At 45.3% G+C, this 24,751-nt stretch overlaps 1 protein-coding gene across 1 annotated transcript in view; it reads right to left on the bottom strand.

Annotated features, from left to right (window-relative positions):
* The window catches only part of CTDSPL2 (CTD small phosphatase like 2), a gene marked incomplete in the record, with an annotated part of 2,284,573 nt that overhangs the window by 1,028,568 nt on the left and 1,231,254 nt on the right, over window positions 1–24,751 (bottom strand).

Genomic DNA, 24,751 nt, shown 5'->3' with positions numbered 1-24,751 from the left:
AAAAACTCAGTACCCATGCATAGGTGGTAGTCTACTTAACACCGAAAGTGTGATAAGAGACCTTGGGACACAGGTGGACAGTAGTCTCTCCTTTGATAATCACATCGCCACAGTAGTCAGGAAATCATTCTATGTGGCACACCTCATCACAAAAGGTTTCTCATCCAGGAAAAAAGGTCATTGTTCCCCTCTACTCGTCACTCATTAGACCCATTATAGAGTACAATGCCCCTTTTGGTATGTACCTCACAAGACATCTACAACAACTGGAAAGGCCACAGAAATACCTCACAAAGAGGATTACCGGCCTCAAAGAGATGCCCTATACAGACTGTCTCAAAAAACTGCAGCTTTACTCAGTTGCATATTGCCTACTCAGAGGCCATCTCTGCCTAACACACAAAGCTATGTCAAACCCAGAGCTTTTAGACATGCTCCACTTAAAGAAATCCCAATCCCACCTAAACCTCGTCACCACAATAAACAGAACATGCTGGAGGGTTAGATTCCTGTCCCAGAGACTTCCCATACTCCGGAACAAACTACCTATCTATATCAAACAAAGCTCCTCATTAGCACTCTTCAAGAAAAATCTTGATGATTGGATGGGAGATAGGAAATTCACCCCGTGGATCACTTCTGTGGCTCTGGTCGACAGTAGCACAGGAAAATAATTTTCTTGGGTGGCAAAAGCCAGGGTACATTTGGCTACGCTTATATAGGCCCTAGGGCCAATAGCCTAGTACCTACCTATGAACCAAGAAATGCCCCCACCCCCCACTCAATCTGGGAAGCGTCCGTGGTAACTATGGCCTTGGGCTGACAGGGAATGAAGAGGCAACCTTGCCTTATTTGATCTGAGTAATTCACTACAGGAGGTCATTTTTGTATCCTTGAGTTATTTTGACTTGGGTGGACAAAGGCTGATGAAGAACAGACCACTAAATTGCAAGGGTCCACTGAAGAATTCTCATGTGATATCATGCTAATGGAACTAAAACCATCACTGCAGACACTGACCCCAGTGTTTGAAGTAGCAATCAGGCTGTGAGAAAAGAACTTTGGATTATCTTTTTGACTTGAAACAAAGGATAATGTGTCAGACAATGCTCCAAAAAACTGAAAATATGAGTGGGTTCTAGATGAGATTTGTTGTGATTGACTGTAATGCCCATAGGGGAGCATAATTAATAGCACATAATCTCATGTTTTGATCAGAAGATTCCTGGTTGGAGCAGTTATGTGCCAGTCATCCAAACAAGGAAATGCATGGAATCCATGCAATCTCAAGTGAGCTGCCACTACTGCCATGCATTTGGTGAACACCCTGGGGCCTGTGGTAAGACCAAAGGGCAAAGCTTTGAACTGGTAGTGACTGTCTCCCAGCCAGAAGTGTAAAAATCATCTCGATCATATGTTCATTTTTATATGATAGTATGCATCTTGAAGATCTATGGGGCACATCCAGTCGTCCTTGTGCAGAAATGGCAAAATGGACTGAACCGTGCCCACCTGGCATTTGGTGTATTGAACTGATTTATTCAGAATGCTGAGACCCAAAATTGGTCTCCAGCCCCCTGTTTTCTTTGGCACTAGTAAGTTCCAGATTCTTTCCGGTCTGAGGGGACCTCTTAGATGACCCTTTTCTCTAGCAGCTGTTTTTATTTCTAGTGCTGCTGCTTTCCTCTAAATGGGTGGAACATCGGGAACTTTACTATTAAAGGGGGAGGGCTATTACACAACCTCTGGAAATAATCCACTGAATCCATGGATCTTTTGTAATCTCTAGCCAGGGTCTCTAGTGCAGGGAAAATGACACCAGACTGCCTACAGAGGTGGACAATCAAGCCCCCTTTCAGGAGCGTTGGCAGGATCTATTAGAGAAAGTGTCTCTGGATCCCTGCTTTTGCAGGCCTCCTCTGTCACATGGGCAGTGTCTTCTGTTAAGAGTTCACACTCTGCTTCTGGGGGGAATAATCTCCACATGGATCTTGGAAGGGACCATGGGACTTTCTGAATGACATTTTTTGACCACCTCATTGATTCCTAGAAAAGGTCATTTGAGGAGTCAAAAAACATATACCCACAGCAGACAGGGTCTTAACAGCCTGCTCACTCCTGGATGATTTTTTAACCTTGGGGCAAACAATGAACTTCTGTCAAAGGGAGCATTGACAAAGGAAGATCTGAAGGGTTCTGCAAAATCACACAAGTGCATCAAGGCATGCCTCCTAATGGAAATGCCTGAAACCACCACCCTTGAGGTACCTTCAGCTGCATGCGAAATGAGGCTCATGGACAAGTTTAAAATGGACTATAGAGTCGCCAACTGTGAAGCAACTGAACTTTCTGCCTCAGCCGTAATGGTCCTGAGAGAGATTTGGTAAGCTCTTTAATCAAATCCCTCTGGAGTCTGGTGAAGTGTGCCAAATAATTCAGTGACAGAACAGCAAAGGTTGCTGAAGCATATACACGTTTCACAAATCTGTCCAATAGCCTACACCCCCTGTTATGGGGATGAAAAGAGGAACTTTGCTCTGCCAGTTCCTTTTTAGTAGCCACTGCACTGCTATGACCATGCTTCAACCAGTACTCCTTTGCTCCAAAAATCCCTATCCTTGGGCAGTGCCAGGATCCTGTCTGGCCTCTTGGAGATGAGCTCAATGCTGTCAAGTTCCTTCTACTCCCGCCAACAAATCAAATCAAGCTCATCGGTGGGCAGAGTCTTCCAGGACGTAAATGAGCCAGCCCCAAAGGCTTCTAGGAACACTGACTTCTCTTCAGAAGGGTTGTGGGATGACCAACCAACCCCTTTGCTTGATGATCTCTAGTATTTCTCCAAATGACACATCAGGTGGTGATCCTGGGGACCCTTCCCCTTCATCAAAATCAGTATCTTCCATGACAGACGCTTGAGGAGAGTCTAAGCGCCTCCTTTTACACTTTCTCTTCCTAGGGACTTACTTGGGAAGTGTTCCGGAGAAGCATTGGAAGAAATCAATATACTCTGTGGAGTATCCTAGAGGCTTGGAGCTGGCTGTCCTTATGGCGTAGGAAGTTGAGGCTCCAGACGCAAAGACAACTGGGTCTGGGAAGTAGTATCCGAGGAAGGTGAATATGTCCTTTCTCTTGGAGCAAAGAAAACTCTCCACACTACCTCAAAAGTAGAATACCTCAGAAAGAAACCTACGGCCCCCAAGAAGACATCTTCCGATTCATCGACTCCTGACACAAAGGCAAACCACTCAAAGCAGTGTTCATAGCTATGCTGTCTAGGGTTGAGGATCAGAGGGGCAGAAATGGCTTTGACAATCTCAGAGTTGACTTCAACACCCCTGATCGGGCACCGATGCTACCTCTCAGACAGTCATCTAGCCGGAATCCGACATGTCTCACATGACATGAATCACTGTCTCGAAGCAAAATCTTTCTCACCGCAGCAATAACACCACAAACAAGCCTGTCTTATCAACTTGTCTTTCAAATCACTAAATCTATATGTTTTAGCTTAGATTCTCAAGTCAGTAATGTAAGCTGCAAAAGTTTCTCCTGGCTTTTGGTCTCTCATAAAATAAGTGCATCCCCAATTTAACTTTTGTCTGGTGGTTACAGATTTCTCCAAATATACATTTCAAGCACTCAGGGTCCTCCCTTGATTCAGCTTGTACAACAATATGGCGGTTTCCCCTTCTCCTGCATATACTGCTGGTGCATACACAAATGAAAGCTCTCCTTCAATAGCTTCTGACCCCACTAAATTAAGCAGAATAAATGCCTGCATACATGCATCTTTATCAGAAAAAGCTGCTTGTATGAAAAAAGAAGTTATGTACTCACTATAACGTTCCATCTGAGTAGTTGTACTGCATTTGCCATCAACCTGTGCGTAGTCGGATCCAGATCGGATCCGAGGCAGCTGCTTCACTAGCAACTGATCTGAGCTCCAAGCTCCTCCCCTTACCCATAATGCCCCTCTATCTCCTTCCTTCCCTCAGAACAAGTTTGCTAACTCATAAAACATAAGCCCGATCCAAAAGACCATGTCACTAAAGATTCTTCTTAACTTGATCATGTATGAACAAGAGAGCCACAGAGGTGCCCTTTCCTGTACACCAGGGCAGTACAATAGTGATAAGATCGGGGGAAAGGAGGGAGAAACAGTTGATGACAAATGAAGTACAACTACTCAGACGGAATGTTATGGTGAGTACATAACTTCTTTATCTGAAGTAGTTGACTATTTGGTCATCAACTTGTGGGACAGAGCTCACAGCTACCAAACACCTGGGTGGCCATCATGGAAGGATATTCCGGAGCACAGCTGAGCCAAAGAATGCTCTGGCTCTAGATACCATGTCCAGTTTGTAATGTGAAATAAAGGTGTGAGATGAGGACCAAGTAGCTGCAGAAGAGATGTCATCCAGACACACCCTGGTCCAAGTAGCTGCAGAGGTAGCCATGAACCTGGTGGAATGTGCTTTAACTTGACCCGGAGGAGAAACACCTTTGTCTGTGTACACCTTAAGGATACACAGAGATCTAGCGTGCAATAGGCACTCTCAAGATTGGTTTACCCAGAAAGGGTCTAGAATAGGAAACAAATAACTGGTCGGACTTGCAGAAGGTTTTAGTTCTGTGCAAGTAGAATCTCAATTGTCTATGTACATCCAACAAATGCAATTTATATTTCGCCCCTGTTCTGAAAATTTGGAAAGAAAACAGGGAGGTTAATTGTCTGATTAATATTAGACTCTGAAGCAATTTTTGGGTAGGAAAGATGGATTAGTACATAGGGAAACCATGTCCTTATGGAAAATCATACACAGAGGTTTGATGGATAAGGCCTGAAGCGCTGTTACCCTCCTAGCTGAGGTGATAGTCACTAGGAAGGCGGTCTTCCAGGACAAAAACTAAGTCTACCAATGCTTCAGGCCCAAAGGGGGAGAAACTAGAGCCTGTAAAACAAAGGTAAGGTCCCAAGGAGGTGTAGGATCTTTTATTGGTGGTCTCAAGAGAAAGGTGCCCTTCAAAAAGGTTTTGTAAAGTCTGGAGGAGGCCAAAGATGCAATATTCTCCCCAACGTGGAAATTAGAGATGGGAGAAGGTAGAAGAGTTAGCTCTCTGCTGAAAAATACTCGCCAAAAATTCCAATACTGCCGGAAATGGAGCCGTGAAGGGATCCAAGTCTTGCTGAGAAGCCCAAACAGAAAAGTGTTTCCACTTGCTACAATACAGTTTCCTGATGGACGACTTGTGAGCCGCCACCAAAATGGTCTTAACTGGGGAAGACAATCTGGGAGTCCTAATAATCAAGGGAACTGGAGTAGCCAGGCAGTGAGCTTCAGACTGTCCAGGTCTGAGTGAGAAATCCCCGAAAGGTGCGATATGAGATCCAAAACCTGATCCAAGATCCATGGTGTGACCAAAGAAAGGGCAACCAGACTTGGTGAGGCCAGAATGGAGCAATGAGGATCACCTTGCTCCCCAAGCCTGCGAGCTTTCTGAACAAACTTCATTATGAGAGGTAAAGGGGGGGTAAGCATAAAGAAGACTGGGAGGCCATGCATGGATAAGAGCGTCCCTGGGGGTTTCAGAGCGAAGAACTCGCTGCACTTCGCATTGGAATGAGATGCGAAGAGATCGCAGCAAGGCCGACCCCATACGAGGAAGATTTGCTCCACTACAGAAGAATTCCAAGACCACTCATAAGGCATCAGAATAGTCCTGCTGAGTTTGTCCACTAGTATGTTGGACCATCCCGGAAAGTGCATTGCCATCAGAAACCGGTCAGTGGAAATCTCCCATTCCCACACTCTCATGGCTTCACGACAGAGGGGATAATACCTGGTTCCTCCTTGTTTGTTGATGTACCAGACTACATATTGTCCGACTGGATTGCAATAGTCCCCAGAGGAAAAAAGGCATGAAAGACCCGCAAACATCGATATGCAGTTTGGTCTCATTCGGGGAAAATGTGCCTTGGACTGTCCTTCCCAAGCAATGCCGCCCCCATCCTAATTGGGATGTGTCCGTGGTCACAGTGGCCTGGGGTGGAGTTGCAAGAAACAGGCATCCCTCGACTAGGTCCGGGGAGAGGACCCACCAGCAAAAAGACCCCCTGCAAGCTGTGGAAATACATATCGGATGATCTAAGGGAAGGTCTAGCAAAGACCACTAAATAGCTAGCGTCCACTGTAGCACTCGTATATGTAGATGTGCACATTGAACCTAGAGCCTGCAGCGTAGTCTCTGCCGAAGGAAGACTTGACTGGCTTACTTGGGAAACATTAAAACATAAGTTCCGCACCCTAACCGGGGTGAGATAAACCCTCAGCTGAGTGGTATCTAACCGGGCCCCGATAAATTCTAGAGTCTGCACCGGGTTACTGATGATTTGGCTGTGTTGATCGTAATCCCCAAATGATTTGCTAATGTCAGGAAGTAGTCTCTGGCTTGCAAAAGCAGACTCTTGGTGGGGGCAGTGAGGAGCCAACCGTCTAGGTACAGAAAGACCTGAATTCCCTGAAGCCTCAGGTGAGGCGCTACAACTGCCATGAACTTGGTGAAGACCCTGGGGGCTGTGGTGAGACCGAAGGGAAGGACTTGGAACTGGTACTGATTGGCCCCTATTCAGAAGCGGAGAAACCTCCTGGAGCGTCTGTTCATCTTTATATGATAGTACGCATCCTGGAGATCTATTGAGCACATCCAATCATTCTCCTGCAGGTAGGGCAGGATGGACTGCAGAGTGACCATCTGGAATTTTTCCTTGGCAACTGTCAAATTTAGATCAGAAAGATCCAGAATGGGTCTCAAGTCCCACGCTTTCACTGGCACCAAAATGAACCTGGAATAGATGCCCAATCCGGACTGATCTGGTGGGACCAGCTGGATGACTCGCTTCTTTAGCAGCTGGTCTACTTCGAGAGCTGCCACCTCCCTTTGCGCAGATGGGAAGTCTGGGAGGTGCCTTGGGGGAAGAGGTGACTAAGAAGGGGCTGGAGTAGCCTCTGGATATAATTTGTAGCTCTCAACTGTCTGTTGTAACGGACTCCCACTCCGTCAGGTGCAATGAGAGATGACCCCTGACTGCCTCCAGAGACTAGCAGTCGGGCAACCTCTCAGGGCTGCTGTGTGGGCCTGTCCGAGAAAGGTTCTCAAGACCCGAAATTCCTCAGACCCCCTCTGCCTCTTGGCTGGCGTCTATCGTAGCCCCTTCTGCCTCTGGGGGAAGATAAGTCCTGAGTGACCTGGGAGTACTGAGACTTCCGGAACCACATCTTCTTTGTCCCTCGCTGAGTCCTTGAAAGGGATCTTTGAGGGGCGAACCCCAATGGCAGACCGTGTCTTCCCATGCTTTGCACTCAGGACCAGAGTCTTGAGCACAGACTTCCCAAACAGAGAAGAACCATCATAGGGCGCATTGGCAATGGACGCCTTGAAGGGTTCAGAGAACTGACATAGCCGGAGCCAGGCATGTCACCTCATGGCAACGCCAGAGCTCGCCACCCTTGCTGCTCCTTCTGTAGCATGAGAAAGGAGGCGAATGGACATATTGGAAACCGCTTTTAGAGTGGTCATCCACACGGAGAAGGCCTGTTTCTTCTCCGGCTACATGGATTCCAGGGGTGACTCAGTTACCTCCTTGACTAGATCCCGCTGAAGTCAAATAACATGCGGCAAATAATTCATCTCCCTTATAGAAAAGGTAGCTGAAGCATAAACCCACTTTCCCTAGGTGGTCCATAGTCCTAGACTCTCAGTCAGGAGGATGGTCCGTGGAGCTCTCCTGAGTGAGCGCTTTCTTTGTGGCAACTGCCACCACCATCACATCTACGGGGGACCCCTTACTCCAGCTAGTCCTGTCAGAGGGGGGCTAAGGATCTTATCTGGACGTCTAGGAATTGGCTCCATGGTGTCCGGCTCCTTCCGCGACTGAGATGTAATGAGGTCCACAAGTGGATCCGTGGGAGGAGACACTCAGGAAGTTGACTGGCCCATGCTGAAAGCCTCCAGGAACACAGACTCATCGGGGGTTGACTTTTGGGTGGACCCCCCCCCTACTTTGACGAAGTTGTTCCATGATGTCCCCAAGAAAACATGGTCAGGGGTGATCTGGGGGAGCATTCCCCTTCCTCTAAGTCTGTCATCTGTGAGGGATTCTGGGGAGGACTCCCGGTGCCTCCTTTTGCATGACCGTTTGCTGGGAACCTCCTCGGTGGGACTCACAAACCACCTGTTGCGTTCCGATGGGAGCTACCTAGGGCAAATCGGGCACGGGCTGTCCCAAACAGGACAAAATGGTCGGAGCTGCACCCAGAGCAGAGGGAGTCAGGGCGGAATCTGAAGAGGAAATGGTTAGGGGTCTCGACCCGCTTGAGAGGACCCTCTCCACCACGTCGAATGCCGAAAAAGAGCGAGCTCCCGGGGGATTCCAATGAGGAGGCCCATCTCCTTGGGTCCAATGGGAGAGTCTGAGCCGAGCCCCCCCCCCCACACCCAGAGCAGAGATGGCAAGGGGGAGGACAGTGCTCCGAAAAACTTAGAGCCAAGAGAACCCCCTCGGATCCGACTCCAAGGCTATGGCTCAGAGAACTTGGATCTGAACTCGTCAGATCCAACACACTCAAGGCAACGGCCAGCATCGGGGTACAAGGTACTGTCAGCGCCATTCCCCTGGCCCTGAGACCTCTTGGATCCAAGGGCTCCAAAACTGGAGGTCAGATCAGAGAAGGAGCAATGGGTGTAAAAAAGGGATGCAAACTCCCCGCTCCAGAGGGATAGGGGGCTGGTAAGACTCCCAACTGGATCAGGGTGCATATAAATTTCTGCATCATTTTATCCACCTTTGCCTCACTTAAACTGCGCATAGAGCTCGAAAATGACACCACCAATGCCAGCCTTGAGTGCTTTTGGTGGGAAGCACTAGACTGCGGTCTAGAAACTCCTCTGGCTCTGGAGAAAATCTGGGTGCATGGAGCTGTTGGGGGGGTACTAGGCCTTGGAGGAGTCCTAATCTTGGAAGGAGGATCCGCTGGAGCAGAACGGTCCGGCGACCTCTTCCTCTGCTTATCTTTCTTAGGTTTATCCCCCTCCACAGACCTCAAAACAGGAGGTTGATGTCCCAGAAGCCTGGGAAGGGGACGAAACAGTAGCAGCCACAGACTGTGCCGAGCTGGTAGTAGTGGGGACGGCCGTCCCTGAAGCTGGCAGGAGACCCTTCATTACTAACTTAGCCCTCCTGTCCTTGAGGGCTCCCGGGTTAAAGCCCACGCAAATATAGCAGGCCGTCAAGTAAATGTGGTGTGCCTAAGCACACCGCACAGAGTGTGGCCAACAGTTTACACACAGTAAAAAAACTCTAACTGTACTGCAATAAAGCACACACTGCAAACACTTTGCACACATTGAGATATGTCCAAAGATCAGAACCAAAGGCAGCAGCCCTAAAGGAAGTATCAGCAGCATCATACCTACATTTAATAAAGTGGCGAGCCACTTGAGAGGTAGAACCCATTAGGAAAAAGGCCAAGACCTTCCCATCTGAATCGGGGAGGTCAGAGATAGCCTGAGAAGCCTGAGAAAGGACGAGTAAAAACATACCTAGTCATAAGGGCCTGGTAATTAATAGACCGAAAAGCTAGGGTGACAGCAGTATACACGTTTTTGCATAAACATCTCATACCTTTACTGTCCTTGTCTGAAGGAAGTAGTTTAGACAAAGGCAGAAGTTTAGAATGTTTGTCAGTTGAGACAGATACTACAGAAATATTCGCAAAAGGACATTTGTACAATAACTTAGAATCACCAGTACCTTTTAAAATTCAACAGGTTTCTTATGGGCTGGGGGTTGAGAATCAGTGGCCACACAGGCTACTAAAAAGGCATCTTTAACAGCAACCAAGATTGGAGGTACAGAAGAGGGCTTAGCAGATTCCATCTTGAAGAGTTCCTAATACCCGTTTGTGAATATCAAAAACGTGAGAATTCCATTCAAAATATTCCATCATGTGAGATTTAGTGTCCCCAAGGGAGGGCTCTTCTAAGGGAGACTCTGGATTAATAGAATTTTCCTCCTCAGATCCATAATCCAAAGGAGAAGGGATTTGAAAAGAATTTGCCAATGACTCTTCCTCAGAGTCTAAATTTTCTTCAGAGGATGCCTGCTCTTTGGGCCGCTTAAGGGGTAGGTGACCAAGGAGCTGCAGGCACAGAAACCCCTTAGGAAGGCTTCACGGCCATTAAGGCATTAAACAACCCTTGGGTAAAATCCTGTCATTCACGCTGGGGATCTTCTGTAGCAGGGAAACATGTTTAGTTTTCTGTTTTTTTTTTTCTTTTGACGGACGTCTGCCCTAAAAGCCCTATGAGGTTTGCACCCTTGCCTACACTCAACCAGCATAGTTGAAATCTCATCCCGAACCAAGATTTGTGGCATCTCCCTCAGTCAATCAGAAATAATCTGTCGAGGTTCCCCCTCAACATCCAGAGTGGCCATTTGCAGCACCCCCGAAGATGTGAGAGAAGTTAGATCCATGCTGGCCTCCAACAGGGTCAAGGTAGAGGAATCCGAAAACTTGGCATTCCTCTGCATTTTCAACAGCCTCGAGAGAGACGTCCAGGGGTGGCACGGCAGCAGGTGAATCAAGACCAGAGTTTTTCTTAGTAAGAAGCTGACCTTCAGGACGAGAAGATTCTGCCATAGCATCTTGCACCAACAATTTAAGACACTGGTTCTCCAGGTAAATTGACAAGGAGGAGAGACAACTACACAGGGTCTTAGGGGTAAATGCTTGGCAGATAGAACACTGCATATGCTAGGGAGAAGCACTCAAACAGAACAGATACTACTTGTGAATATCATTATGGGGAATCTGCCCCTCACACTGACATTTTCTCTTCCTGGACGACAAGTAAACTCATAAAAATGAAAAAAACAAGAAGGAACCCCAACGGGGCATTTGTCTGAAACACTGCTCAGTAACCAACACAGGAGGAGGAGCATTCAGATTGGTGATCAATGATGGCATTTGGATTGACAGCAAAGAAGTTCTGAGGTATGTACGTCCATACGTCATCTTTATGCCTTACATCTTGAGTGGGCAGAATACGTGTCCCATACAATGTCTATAAATCTAATGCTCTGGTATTCTGGCTAGACGTCAGGGCTACCTCTTGGCAGGTGACCCTGTTTGTAAAGAATACTGCAACAGTGATATGGGAGGACATCTAATGTTTTGTAAACAAGCCTAGCTCGTTTTTTTTTTAACATATGCAGGGGTTGCCTGGCAAAGATAAGTAACACTATTAAACAAACTGCAAATATTTTGGTTATTAACACATTTATTTCACAAGCATGGTAGTTAATGTTATGATACTGTTAGAATGTGGCAAAACAAACATGTTGTGCTATTGTACATGTCCAATTTAAATATATCTTAACTTACAGTACTATATACATCTTTCTAGAAGTGCCCTGCTCATTAATGATACACCCAGTCACATTCAGCTAGTACCAGAGAATTATGCTGGGAATGGAGTATTCAGTCTGTGCAGAAATTTAAAACTGAGAATAGTAGCTTGGTAATTTTAAGTGTTTATAAGTTGAAAGCAATGCTGCCATGTTTTGCAAAAGTGATTAAGTTCTCTGCAACTTATTTAACTGGTTAAAAGGACTTTTTTGACAGAATTAGTTTTTGCTTTGGGATAAGGTTTAAGCTTTTCATAAAGGGGGTACATGTTAAAGAGTGGCAGTCTGCCACGACATGCAAGTTCTGATGCTGTTGTGGGATGCCCCAGTATTTGGGTAAGAAATAGGATTTATTTGCAAAGTTACTTTATTATACTGGATTATGCCAACACTGTGTAAATAAATGATGGTATTAAGGTACTGTTTACAAAGAATTTGAAACTTGCAATTCTTATTGGTTGTCGGAGTGAACAGGTGTGGCTCACTCTGTTATATATTACATCAAAAGTCACTGGAAAATATTCCACATACAAATATGGTTGTTATTTTGAAATGAGTTTTTTTTTTTTGTTTAATATACAGGTCAAGTTCAGCAGTTTTGATTTTATTACTGTAGTACATAAAAAAACTGGTAATGGCAAACTTCTATGGTTATAAATTTCTGGATTGGTATTGGTAACTGGCATTCCTATACTGGAATTGTTATATTTCAGTAGTGAAAGACTTGAATCCAGCTACACAGTGAAGTAGATGCATGAAGACTAAACATGCTGAGTCGGTCTGGAACGAGTTGTAAGACATTATGGCAAAATGGAAGAGCCAATACTTCTAGATAAAATAGTCAGAAGTAGTACAATAAACACAATGACCAAAGCAAGGATTTACTGTGTACAATGGGAGATTTTATTAGGAGCAGGTCTTTTGTAAATGTGAAGATCAATACTTCAACGAATTTAAATGAATATCGGGTAAGAATACATACAAAGTGAAAACTTGTATGCATGTGAAAAGGATCACTGTTCATAAAACAATCTTGCCAAGGAATGATGTGCTGGAACAACATATGATGAAAGCGTTTATGCCCCTACAAGTGCAAATGCCACATCACTGGCTGATAACATTATGCTGTCATTTTTGTAAATACATTAAATGCAGATATTTTTCCACTGATAAAGTTGTGCTCTGTTGAAATAAATGTATGTTTAACACAAAAAAAGGAAAAAACAAACTTTGTTAAATTTGCATTGATATTAGTCAACACACCAAATCACCTAGAGACAATTTTTACACAGTTAAGTGGCTAGCCCTGACACAGAGTGCAGTCTGTGATCATGTTCTATCTAGAGGATACTATGTACCGCAGCTGATGCTCAATATGGTTGGTCTATACAAGTCTTCTGACAGGTACCATCCAGAGCCTATGCCGCTGCAAACAATTCCTTTCTTCAGCAAGTTTAAGGTAGAAACACTCAGCATGTTTAGGAGAGGTGGGATTAACCCCACAGAGACACAGGGAGAATATGCAAACTACACAGTCAATCTCCAGAGGTCAGGACTGAACCTTGCATTTTCTGCATGGGAGACAAAGACTTTAATCATTATGCCAACTGTACTAACTAACTGATAAATGAAAACACAGAGTTGAAAAAAGTAAGGTGGGAGGAGCAGCAGTTAGGATTCTGAACAGGATGCAGCACAAGTGACCTGATGTTTGCAGTGAGACAGACAGTCGAAAAGTAGCTAGAGACGAGGAAAGAGTGTAACTGGACACTCCTAGACTTGGAGAAAGCATATGACAAGGTCCCAGAAAAGCGGATTTGGGCAGTTTTGTCATGGTTCAAAGTCCCAGGTAGAATTTGTGCAGGTCAAATACAAGGGTCCAATAAGACAAGTAAGGGGTTCAGAAAGGGATGGGTGTGCATCAGGGTTCAGCACTGAGTCTACTGCTATTCATACCAGTAATGGACTATATTAGCAAACAAATCAGTGAGGACAGATCAATACAGTTGCTGTACGCAGATGATGTGACATTACAGACAGACTGAACAAGAACTTCAGCAAAGAACAGCGAAATAGATTGCAATACTGAAGGTACGTGGGATGAAACAGTACAGATAAAACAGTTCTAATGGCAGCAAATGAGGGAAATCATAAGAAGCTGAAAAATGACATAGAAGGGAAATAATGGAAAAGAACAACTTCAAGTAGCTGGGGGTGGTTGAAGAGAAGGGAAGTCTAAATGTGGAAGCCAAAGCTAGAAATCAGAGGGGCTGCAGCCAACCTGCACAGAGCGTCAAGGTACTGTATTAACAGAAGAATACCTCAGAAGCTGAAAACCAAGGTATACAAAACAGTGGTGTGACTATTGCTACTTTATGGTACAAAAACTGAGCAGTGAAGGCAGAGAAGTAGAGAAAGCTATAGGTGATAGAGGTGAAGTGCCTGACACTGATGGTAGGATGCACACTGTGGAACAGACAGAAAAATGAGTACATCACAGTAGAAAGCCCAAGCAGCTACAGGTGCAGAGAAGGTCAAAGAAAACAGATTACTGTGATTCAGGCACATGTGCAGGAAAGCAGAATACAATCTTGTGAAGATTTGGGACAATCAGGAAGAAGACAAATGGAAATGAGGGAGTCCAATAAAGAGATGGATGGATTGTGTGAAGAAAGAACTGCGACAGTCGCACATGACTGTCAAAGAATGCAGAATATCGGCAATGAATTGTCATGGATGGCGACAACTGATGACTCCATGCAGAAAAATGAGGCTGATGATGATGATGAAAGTGAACAATGCAGTGTTAAGAGGCCAAAACACAAGTAAATGCACATACATTACTGAAGCAAGAACTAGAAAAAGCCAATCCAGCGGTTAAGTAGGTTTTCAAAACTGTACTCACCAAAGAGGTGAGGTGATTGATGGCAAAAGTACAGTTGTGTACACGTACCACAAATGTAGATGTTCGAGTGTACTCACTGCTGCATTCATCACACTTGGATTATCTGCCTGCAGGTAGCCCTCAGTCGGCCCGAATACCAGAGACTTAGCATTGCTGTGTCGGTTGCTGTCGCTCCAGGACTGACGTCAAGTCATCAGGGGTATAAAAACAGGCAGCCGACACCATTACATCAGTTTTTCTTGCCCCAAATATCAGGAGCCCCCCAATAGGGAGCTAAGTTATGGTGGAGGAAAACAACAACAGTAAAAAGTAAATACCAATACCAATAAAAAGGCCTAGAGAAATTAATTTATATATATATATATATATATATATATATACATGTATATATATATATATATATATATATATATATATATATATATATATATATATATATATATATATATATATATTAAAAGAGAGAGAGAGAAACCAGGGGGTTGGAGGGAGGGAAACCAGGAATGCAACAGCAAATACACTCAAACATCTACATTTATGGTAAGTGTACACAACTGTACTATGTTCTTCGTGTTTCACTGTTGCAGTCATCACACTTGGGTGGATTCCCAAAGCTGAAGAAGGGTGGAGGCAGTCAAGAACAGTTAGGGCTGGCTAGAATGCCATGCAGGACTGCTGTTGCAAAGCCTGCCCTGGATTTGGAGAACATAGGCAAATGGTAGTGCTTGGTAAAAGTGTGTACTGAACTCCAGGTAGCAGCTTCCAGATGTCCCTGGTAGGGACTCCCCTGAGAAATGCTGCAGAGGTAGATGTTGCCTTAGTGGAATGTGTTCTGACCCCCTGCGGGGTTGGTTTCCCATGGTGCTTGTATCATAAATGGATGCAATGTGCTATCCATTTAGATATTGTTTGCTTCGAAATGGCCTTCCCCTCTGCCCCAGTTGCAAAATTGACTAGTAACTGGTCTGATTTTCTGAAGGCCTTAGTCCTAATCCAGGTAAAATCTGAGCTGTCTGTGCACGTCCAAGGAGTGCAGGATTCTTTCCCCTTTATTTTGAGGATTAGGGAAAAAGGTTGGCAAATGTATGGCTTGATCGAGAGACGCACTGGACACTTTAGGCATAAAGGAAGGGTTTGTCCTGAGAGAGACCCTGTCAATATGGAAAATAATGAAGGGTTCCACAGCCATAAGAGCTTGTAGTTCAGACACTCTTCTAGCTGAAGTGATGGCTAGAAGCAATGCTGTTTTCCGAGAGGAATTTTAAGTCTGCTGACGTTGCAGGCTCAAAGGGTGGAAGTGTGAGCTTTTCCAGAACAAAGTTAAGATCCCAAGCAGGGGTGGGTGCTCTCCTTGGTGGGCTTAAGTTGTTTGCCCGTCTCAGGAACTGTTTGATAAGAGGGTGCGAGAAGAGAGGTGGCTCAGTGTTGTAATGAGAGAAAATGGCTGAGGCATGTATCTTAATGGAAGAGAAAGAGAGGCCTTTGTGGAGAAGATCTGCTAAGTAATCCGGGATTAAAGGCAGGGACGGCAGAGTTGTGGATTTTATGCTGGTGAACCTTCCAGTGCCTTATTTCTGGTCATCAGTTTACTTTTGGCACTTTTTTGTTTAGACTTGTGCCCTCTCCTTTAGACAGACTCCAGGAGCAGTACCTTTTCCACTTATCCACATAGGATTTCCTTGTACTATGTCTTCTGGCTTCAAGAATGACATCCATCACTTGTTTGCTTAGAGCTGCTGGGGTAGGATTCAAGGGATAAGCCAGGCTGCAAGATTTAGGGTTTGCAGTTGTGGATGCAAAATCTGTCCCTCCTGCTGAGAGAGCAGGGAAGGGTTCTGGTGTAGGTGCCATGATGGCACCAGTGTCAAACTGCGCAGAAGTGGGTACCAGTGCTGGTGTGGCCAGTCCGGGGCAATCAGAATTGTCCTCTGTCTGTCCTGTCTTATTTTCAGTAATACTCTTGAGAGAAGGGGCAGAGGTGGGAATGCATAAATTGAGAAATTTACCCACTGAAACGATAGGGCATCCACTTTCCAGGCCCTGCTGTGAGGGTTCCTGGTGCAGAATCTGCTGAGCTTGTGGTTGTAGGGGGAAGCAAAAAGGTCCAACTTTGGGGTCCCTGATTTCTGAATCAGAAGGTTGAAGGTGCTGGGCTCTGCCACTCGTGTGGGTCTAGGAGTTTTCTGCTTAAGTCGACTGCCAGTGAATTTTGTTTGCCTGGCAGGAATTGGGCTTGCAGATGGACTTGCATGTGCAAGGTCGTGTTCCACAGAGCCATGGCTAGTCTGCATAGTGGCTAGGAACGTGTTCCCCCCTGCTTGTTGATGTACCACATAACTGTGGTGTTGTCTGTTTTTATTAGTTGTTGTCCTGGAAAGAGTAGGGATCTGAAAGCTGTTTGGGCATTCTGCACAGCTAGACATCTTTTTTGTTGATGTGCAGATGAATTTAACTTAGGCTCCAGTGGCCCTGAATGCATCTGCCATCCATTTGTGCTCCCCAGGCATAGTCTGATGTATCTGTGGTTAGGGTCAGGGCGGCATGGGGTTAAGTAAAGGGCAGTCGATTGTTGTGGTTGCATGCTTCTGCCGACCAAAGGAACTCTGTCCTTAGACAGGGTATGATAGGAATGACCATTTCCAGTTCCTGAGAATGTTGGCACCAAAGACTTTTTAAGTACCATTGAAGTTTCCTCATATGCAGTCTTGCATATGGAATTAAAATGCTCTTGCTCTCATCCAACCTAATTCTACCACACTTTCTTCCTAACTTTCCAAACTTTGTTGCCTGTCACTACCTCAAGTTTTACATCCAGTCTAAATCTCAAAATGCACGCACTCGAGGCCCTTCTCAGTATGGAGAACATCAATGTCTGTGCTGTAACTGAAACCTGGTTCAAGGCTCCTGAGAGCACCCCGGCACTATTAGGTTTTACCTCATATCATGCGTTCGGGCCCCAACACCCGGACCACACCACAAAAGGAGGGGGTGTATCCATATTCATAAAGGATACCCACAACTCCAGGTTGGTGGCAACGCAAGCTCGGAAACCATCCAGGTGCAACTAACCATAGGCAAAACTGCTCTACAAATTGTAGCATGCTACAGGCCACCCTCTCAAACTCAGGAACCCCACACAGCCTTCCTGAAGACACTGGAGGGTATAAATGTATCTCCAAACACCATCATATTGGGTGACTTCAACTACCCGAATATAGACTGGGAACATTACTCAAGCCCTAACTTTCTAGCCCAACGGTTCCTGGAGTTCATAAATTCAAATGCCATGGAACAGCTAGTCACTGCTCCCACGAGAGGAGAAAATATACTAGATCTCATTATCACAAACATGGGGACAAAATGCTCCACACCGGAAGTATATCCCTCATTGGTGAGATCTGATCATAAACTAATCTCACTGGAAATCCACATCCGCCCCACCCCAAACAAAAAAGACCACAGTGAAGAACTTCTCTAAAGCAAACTTCCCACTACTCAAGACTGGTGTGGCATCCTTCAAGGCCCCTGAGCCAGTGGAAACCACAACCCAAGCTGCGGAAGCCCTTACAAATGCCTTCTATGAACACCTCCAGGACTGCATGGATCAGGCAATCCCAAATAAAACCAAGACTCTTTCCACAAAGGGCAACGTCCAGTCTGGTGGACCCCAGCCATTAACAAACTTTACAATAAGAGGAGAAAGCTATTACATGATAGAACAAAATCCATAAAAGGGAAGTCACCCCTGATCATTATTAGTAAAAAAATACGAGCACTCAAAATCAACTAAGGCCAATTTTGAGAGAAAAATTGCCATGGATTCAAAGGACAATCATAAGGCCTTTTTCAGCTATGTTAGGAACCTGGGTGGAAATGCCCAGATATGCTCAGAATTAGTCCAAAATGATACAAAAATCACTGAACCCACAGACATTGCCAACATACTGGCAGACAGGTTCAGTGCAAACTTCACCCCCCCTAAAGGAGAGATAACTATCCCAGCGGAGTGTAGCCTCCCAGACATCTCAAATGCGCAGGTGAAAGCTGCTCTCTCTAAAGCTAAAAACACAGCATCAATGGGACCGGATGGTGTCCCCGGCTGTGTGCTACACGAGCTAAATGAGGAATTAAACCCGCACATAAGGCAGCTGTTTAATCTCAGCCTTACCACAGGATACGTGCCCAAGGAGTGGCGTATGGCAACTGTGGTCCCACTCCACAAAGGCGGTGCCTCTACGGACCCTGGTAATTACCGCCCCATAAGCTTAACAAGTCTAGTCTGCAAAGCTATGGAGAGGATCATAATGGAGCTCAAACAAAGATATAGGGGACTTGCAGACATTGGACCCGACCCAGTTTGGCTTCGTCAAGGGCAGATCATGCCTTTTGAACTTGATCGACTTCTTCGAAACAGTCACCAAGGCCATTGATGAGGGAAAGGCAGTCCATACAGCCTACCTTGACCTTGCAAAGGTTTTTGACACAATACCCCACTCTGGTATTGTAGAAAAACTTACCAGCTTAAATGTAAACCCATATGTCACAAGATGGGTTGCAAACTGGCTTAAGGACAGAACCCACAGGGTTAGATTTGCTGGCGCTATGTCAGACTCCAAGCCGGTCACAAGTGGTGTCCCACAGGGCTCGGTCCTTGGCCCCCTATTGTTCGGCATCTACTTCTCAGAAGTACAGGCCAACATGGGAGGACTTTGGCTGACAGTTTGCAGACAACTGCAAACTGGGCGCCATAGTGGAAAGTGCATCGGACACGGATATCCTTCAGAAGGGACTCACGGAAACAGATAGCTGGTGCCAGAGCCATGGCCTGAAGTTAAACGCCAAAAAATGTATAGTCATACCCTTCGGGAAAAACAAAGTAACCCCAAGCTACCATATAGGCAGCAATCCACTAAGCACAGAAGAGGTTATCAGGGACCTGGGGACCCAGGTTGACAGTGGCCTTTCTTTTGACACTCACGTTGCTAAAGTGGTTAGAAAGACCTTCTACATTGCCCACCTGATCATGAAGGGATTCACATACAGATCTAGTGAGGTCATTGTTCCCCTGTACTCTTCACTTATCAGACCAATGATCGAGTACAATGCCCCATTCAGGATGTATGTCATCCGACATCTGCAGCAATTGGAGAGACCCCAAAAGTTCCTCACCAAAAGGATAAAGGGACTCCAAAATCTGTCATATGCTGCCAGATTGAAGAAACTCCAGCTCTATTCAGTCGCATACCGTCTGCTCAGAGGTGACATGTGCCTGACATACAAGACCATGTCCAACCCGGAATTAATGGACATGCTCCACCTCCAAAAATCCAAATCCACCAAAACCACTAGAGCAAGCGACTTAAACCTTAGCACGGATATAAATAGGACGTGCTGGAGGGATAGATTTATCACTCAGAGACTCCCTATGCTGTGGAATAGAATCCCGGTCCATGTGAGGCAGAGCACCTCGCTGGCTCTGTTCAAGAGAAATCTTGACCTGTGGATGGGAGATCGTAGGTTTACCCCGGGAATCATCTCTGTGTCACTGCTGGACAGAGGCACAACAAACTAATGGGCACAGTATTTTTTCATATAGGGGATGGCGTAAGCCACAAAACTTTGGGCTAGGCTTATAAATGCCTTAGGGCAGATAGCCTAGTACAAACCTATGAACCTAATCCTTACCTCATTGTAACCCCCCCCCCCAAAAAAAAAAAAAAAAAACTACTACTTACTGAATTAACCTGATGTACTTTTCCTAATGAAAATCTTATATTTCTGTATTATGTAACAACCACTTGAATTGTGCAATATGGGCTTGTACTATACAAAATATGTATTTAACACTTAATTGAAATGTATATTATGGATTTGTGCTCTTTCTGTACTATGTATTTTTATTTCTCTGGAGCTTTTCTCCCCAGTACTCCATTAAAAATTGGCTCCTTGTAGCCCAATGGACTATCATGGAAAACAAACTGCAAATAAATAAATAAATAAATAAATAATAAATAAAATAATAAATTAGCAGTATACATGAGGCCATAAACCCTAGGGCCTGCAGTATTTTTCTTGCGGATAGCTGGGTTCTGGTCGCCATTTGTTTGAAGTAGGCTGTCAGACAGATTTGTTTTTCTGAAGTGAGGAATGCCATCTGGGATGTTGTGTTCAAGCGTGCTCCCAGCAACACAATCTTTTGTCTGGGTACCAGTTTTGACTTCTTTTTGTTGATGGTGTAATCCCAGGGAAGTGAGAAGGTTAATATCAGGTGCTGCAACAGCAATTCCTGACTGTCCGCCTGAATCAGGCAGTCGTCCAAGTACGGGTAAATTTGGATATTTTTCTGTCTGCAGTATGCAATGGTTGGAGACGGACATTTTGTGAATACTCTGGGCACAGTGGATAAGCCAACGGGAAGTGCAGAGAAAAGTACAGTTGTGTACACTTACCATAAATGTAGATGTTAGAGTGTATTCACTGTTGCAGACATTACATTTGGGTTTCTACTTGCAGGTAGCCCGCAGTCGGCCTGATTATCAAAATCTTGAGTCCTGTGTCGGTAGCTGTGTCATCTTCCATGATGTCAGATAGTCAGGGGTATAAAGCATGCAGCCGATGCCATTACATCAGTTTTTATTGCCCCAGATGTCAGGTGCCCCCATAATGGGAAGCAATTATATACAAAGTTACAACTCCAACAAAAAGCAAATATACCAAAAAGCTTAAGTATAGTAAACAAAAGAGAGGTATAGTCAACAGAACTCAGGAGGCTGGAGGGTGGGTAACCAGGACTGCAACAGTGAATACACTCGAACATCTATATTTATGGTAAGTGTACACAACTGTACTATGTTCTTCATGTTTCACTGTTGCAGTCATTACATTTGGGTAGATTCCCAGAGCTAAGGAAGGGAGGAGGCAATTAGAGAGCATTAGGATCAACTATTAGGCCCTGCAAGACTGCAGTGGTAAAACCAGCTCTGGATTTAGAAAAAATTGACAACTGATAATGCTTGGTGAAGTTATGTACAGAACTCCAGGTAGCAGCTTTTAGGATGTCCCTGATAGGAACATCTCCGAGAAAGGCTGTAGAAGTAGATGCAGCCCTGGCGGAATGGGATCTTATCCCTTATGGGGTAGGTTTTCCAAGGTGCTTATAGCAGAAATAAATGCGATGGCTTATCCACTTAGAAATGGTTTGCTTTGAAATGGCCTTCCCCTCTGCTGCTGCAGCAAAGACAACTAGCGGCTGTTCAGATTTCCTGAGAGGCTTAGTCCTGTCCAAGTAAAATCTAAGTTGTCTGTGCACGTCCAAGGAGTGCAGTATTCGTTCCCCTTTGTTCTGTGGATTAGGAAAGAAGGTTGGCAAATGAACGGATTGATTAAGGGCCACAGTGGATACCACACCTTGGGCATAAAGGAAGGATTGGTCCTGGGGGACACCCTGTCCGCATGAAAGATGATGAAAGGCTCCACTGTCATGAGGGCCTGTAATTCAGACAACCTTCTTGCTGAAGTGATGGCTAGAAGGAAGACTGTTTTCCAAGAAAGGAATTTCTACTCTGCAGTTTCAGCTGGCTCAAAAGGAGGTAGAGTGAGCTTTTCCAATACAAAGTTAAGGTCCCAGGCTGGAGTAGGGGCTCTTGTGGGTGGTCTTACATTTTTGGCCCCTCTGAGGAATAGTTTCAACAGGGGGTGAGAGAAGAGGGGTGGCTCAGTATTATAACGTGCTGAAATGTCTGAGACATGAATTTTAATCGAAGAGAAGGAAAGGCCCTTGTGAAGCATCTAAGTATTGAAGAATATGCGGTAAACTGGGCACTGTTGTGACCATCCCCTGAGTCTGGCACCAGGAACAGAATCTTTTCCATTTTTCAGCATAGGATTTTCTAGCACTAGGCCTCCTTGCCTCCAGGATGACATCCAGCACTTGCTTGATGAGGGATGGTATAGGAGAACTCAGGTAATTAGCCAGGCTGCCAGGTTCAGGGTTTGAAGCTGGGGGTGCAGAATCTGGCCCTCCTGCTGAGACAGTAGGGAGGTGATCTGAGGCAGGTGCCATGGTTCCAGTAGTGACATACTGCGCAAGAGGTGGTACAAGTGTTGGTGTGGCCAGTCTGGTGCAATGAGTATTGTCCTTGGTTTGTAGAACTTTTGAAAGGAGAGGCAGAGGGGGAAAGGCGTGAACTGAGAGGTTTTCCCAGGTGAAGGACATGGCATCCACATTTCAAGCTTGTCCGTGGGGAGTCCTTGAGCAGAATTTGTCCAATTGGTAGTTCTGAGGGGAGGCAAACAGGTCTATCTCTGGGCTCCCCAATTGGTTGCTCAAAATGCTGAATACCTTTGGTTCCAGTTTCCAGTCATCTGGGTCCATGAGATTTCTGCTTAGGTCGTCTGCCAGTGTATTTAGCTTGCCTGGCAGGAAATGAGCTTGTAGGTGCACTTGGTAGCTCAAGGCTATGTTCCACAGAGCCATGGCTTGTCTGCAGAGAGGGTATGAGTGGGTTCCCCCCTGCTTGTTTATGTACCACATAACAGTGGTGTTGACAGTCTTTACCAATAATAGTCCTGGAAGAATGTGGTCCTTGAAGGGTGTCAGAGAATTCTGTACAGCTAACATTTCTTTTTGATTGATATGCAGGTGCATTTGACTCGGGTTCCATTTGTCCTGAATGCACTGCCCTGCCAAGTGAGCCCCCATGCATAGTCTGATGCATCTGTTGTTAGGGTTTGGGTGGCACGCGGTAGAGTGAATGGCAGTCCCTTGTTGTGGTGGCAGGCCTCTGCCCACCAAAGGAACTCTGTCATTATACAAGGAATGATAGGAATCATTGATTCCAGGTCCTGAGAATGTTGACAACATAAGCTTTTTAGATACCATTGTAGTTGCCTCATATGCAGTCTTGCATATGGAATTAGTATAATGCAAGAGGCCATGAACCCCAGGGCTTGCAGTATTTTCATTGCAGACAGCTGGGTCTTTGTGGCCAGTAGTTTGAAGTAGGCTGTCAAATGAACTTGTTTCTCTGGCGAGAGGTAGGCCATCTGGGAAGTTGTATTCAAGCTTGCTCCTAGGTATACAATTTGTTGGCAGGGTACTAGGTGTGATTTCCTTTCGTTTATGGTGTACCCCAGTGAAATTAGCAGTTTCTTTACAAATGCCAGATGATTTAATAGTATGTCCCGGCTTTCTGCCTGAATTAGACAATCGTCCAGGTATGGGTATATTTGAATATTTCTTTGCCTGCAGAATGCAATGACTGGAGTTAGGCACTTTGTGAAAACCCTGGGTGTAGTAGATAAGCCAAAAGGCAGTGCAGAGAACTGATAGTGCAAGTAGCCTGCTCTGAAGTGTAGGTATTTTCCGCAAGATTTAATTATTGGGATGTGCAGGTAAGCTTCCTTTAAATCAAATGTTGCCAACCAGGCCTAGCATGGAAAGCAGCTGATGAAGAGTTAGAATTCTGAATTTTGGGATTACCAAATAGGTGTTTAGTTTAGACAGGTTCAGGACAGGAAGCCAGGGGTTGTCTTTTCTGGGTACCAGGAAAAGTCTTGAGTAAAAACCTTGCCCCCATTCCTCTTCTGGGACAGGTTGAATAGCTCTAATACTTAGAAGAGAGAGAGAGAACCTGCTCTGTTGGGCCTCTGCCCACTGAAATGGGGGTAGGTCTGGCCAACCTTTTGGGGTTGGTAAGGTGTGGAAGTGGAATCTATATCCTTGGGAAACTATATTTAAAACCCATTTGTCTTGGGTAATGAGTTCCCAGTTTTTTGCATGTAGGGCGATCATTTCCCCTAAAGGAGCAGTCAGTTGAGCAGGGCTTGGAAGGTTTAAGGTTAAATCATTGTGACAGTTTACCATAGCGGGGAGTCTTACTACTTCCAGCTTTGGAAGTGGGAGCCCCCCACTGCTTAGGGCTGTGAGTACCTTGTGACTGAAGCCTGGGTGGTCTGCTGGTCCTGGGTTTGGACTGAAGGCCTGGAAGAGACAGGAAAGGACCAATTCTTAGAAGGCCAATGCCTACTAAATCTGGGAGGCTGTACTTGCAGGAAATCTAACAGTTTGCATAGATTTTGATTTTTTCTCTATCTTTTTAAGTACCTCTGCTGCTTTCTTGCCAAACCAGCAGTCTTGGTTTAAGGGAGCATCCAGTAATTTAGCTTTAACATGATCTGCCAAAGTTTGTTCCTTAAGCCAAGCATGCCTTTTAAGTACAGACCCAGTGACAGCAGCCCTGCAAGATGCCTCTAAGGATTCAAAACCACATTGCAAAGTATGTTTACCAACTTGTTCAGCAAAATGCATTAAATCCTGCAATTCTATCTTTTCAGCACGATCAGGAATCAACATCATTTACGTTTAAGTAATCCAA

Source organism: Protopterus annectens, chromosome 7.part0, assembly GCF_019279795.1.
Source record: "Protopterus annectens isolate FY-2018-M chromosome 7.part0, PAN1.0, whole genome shotgun sequence".
Lineage (NCBI taxonomy): Eukaryota > Metazoa > Chordata > Ceratodontiformes > Protopteridae > Protopterus > Protopterus annectens.
Note: the sequence above shows the minus strand (reverse complement) of the source record. Positions and strands in the feature narration are given on the sequence as shown.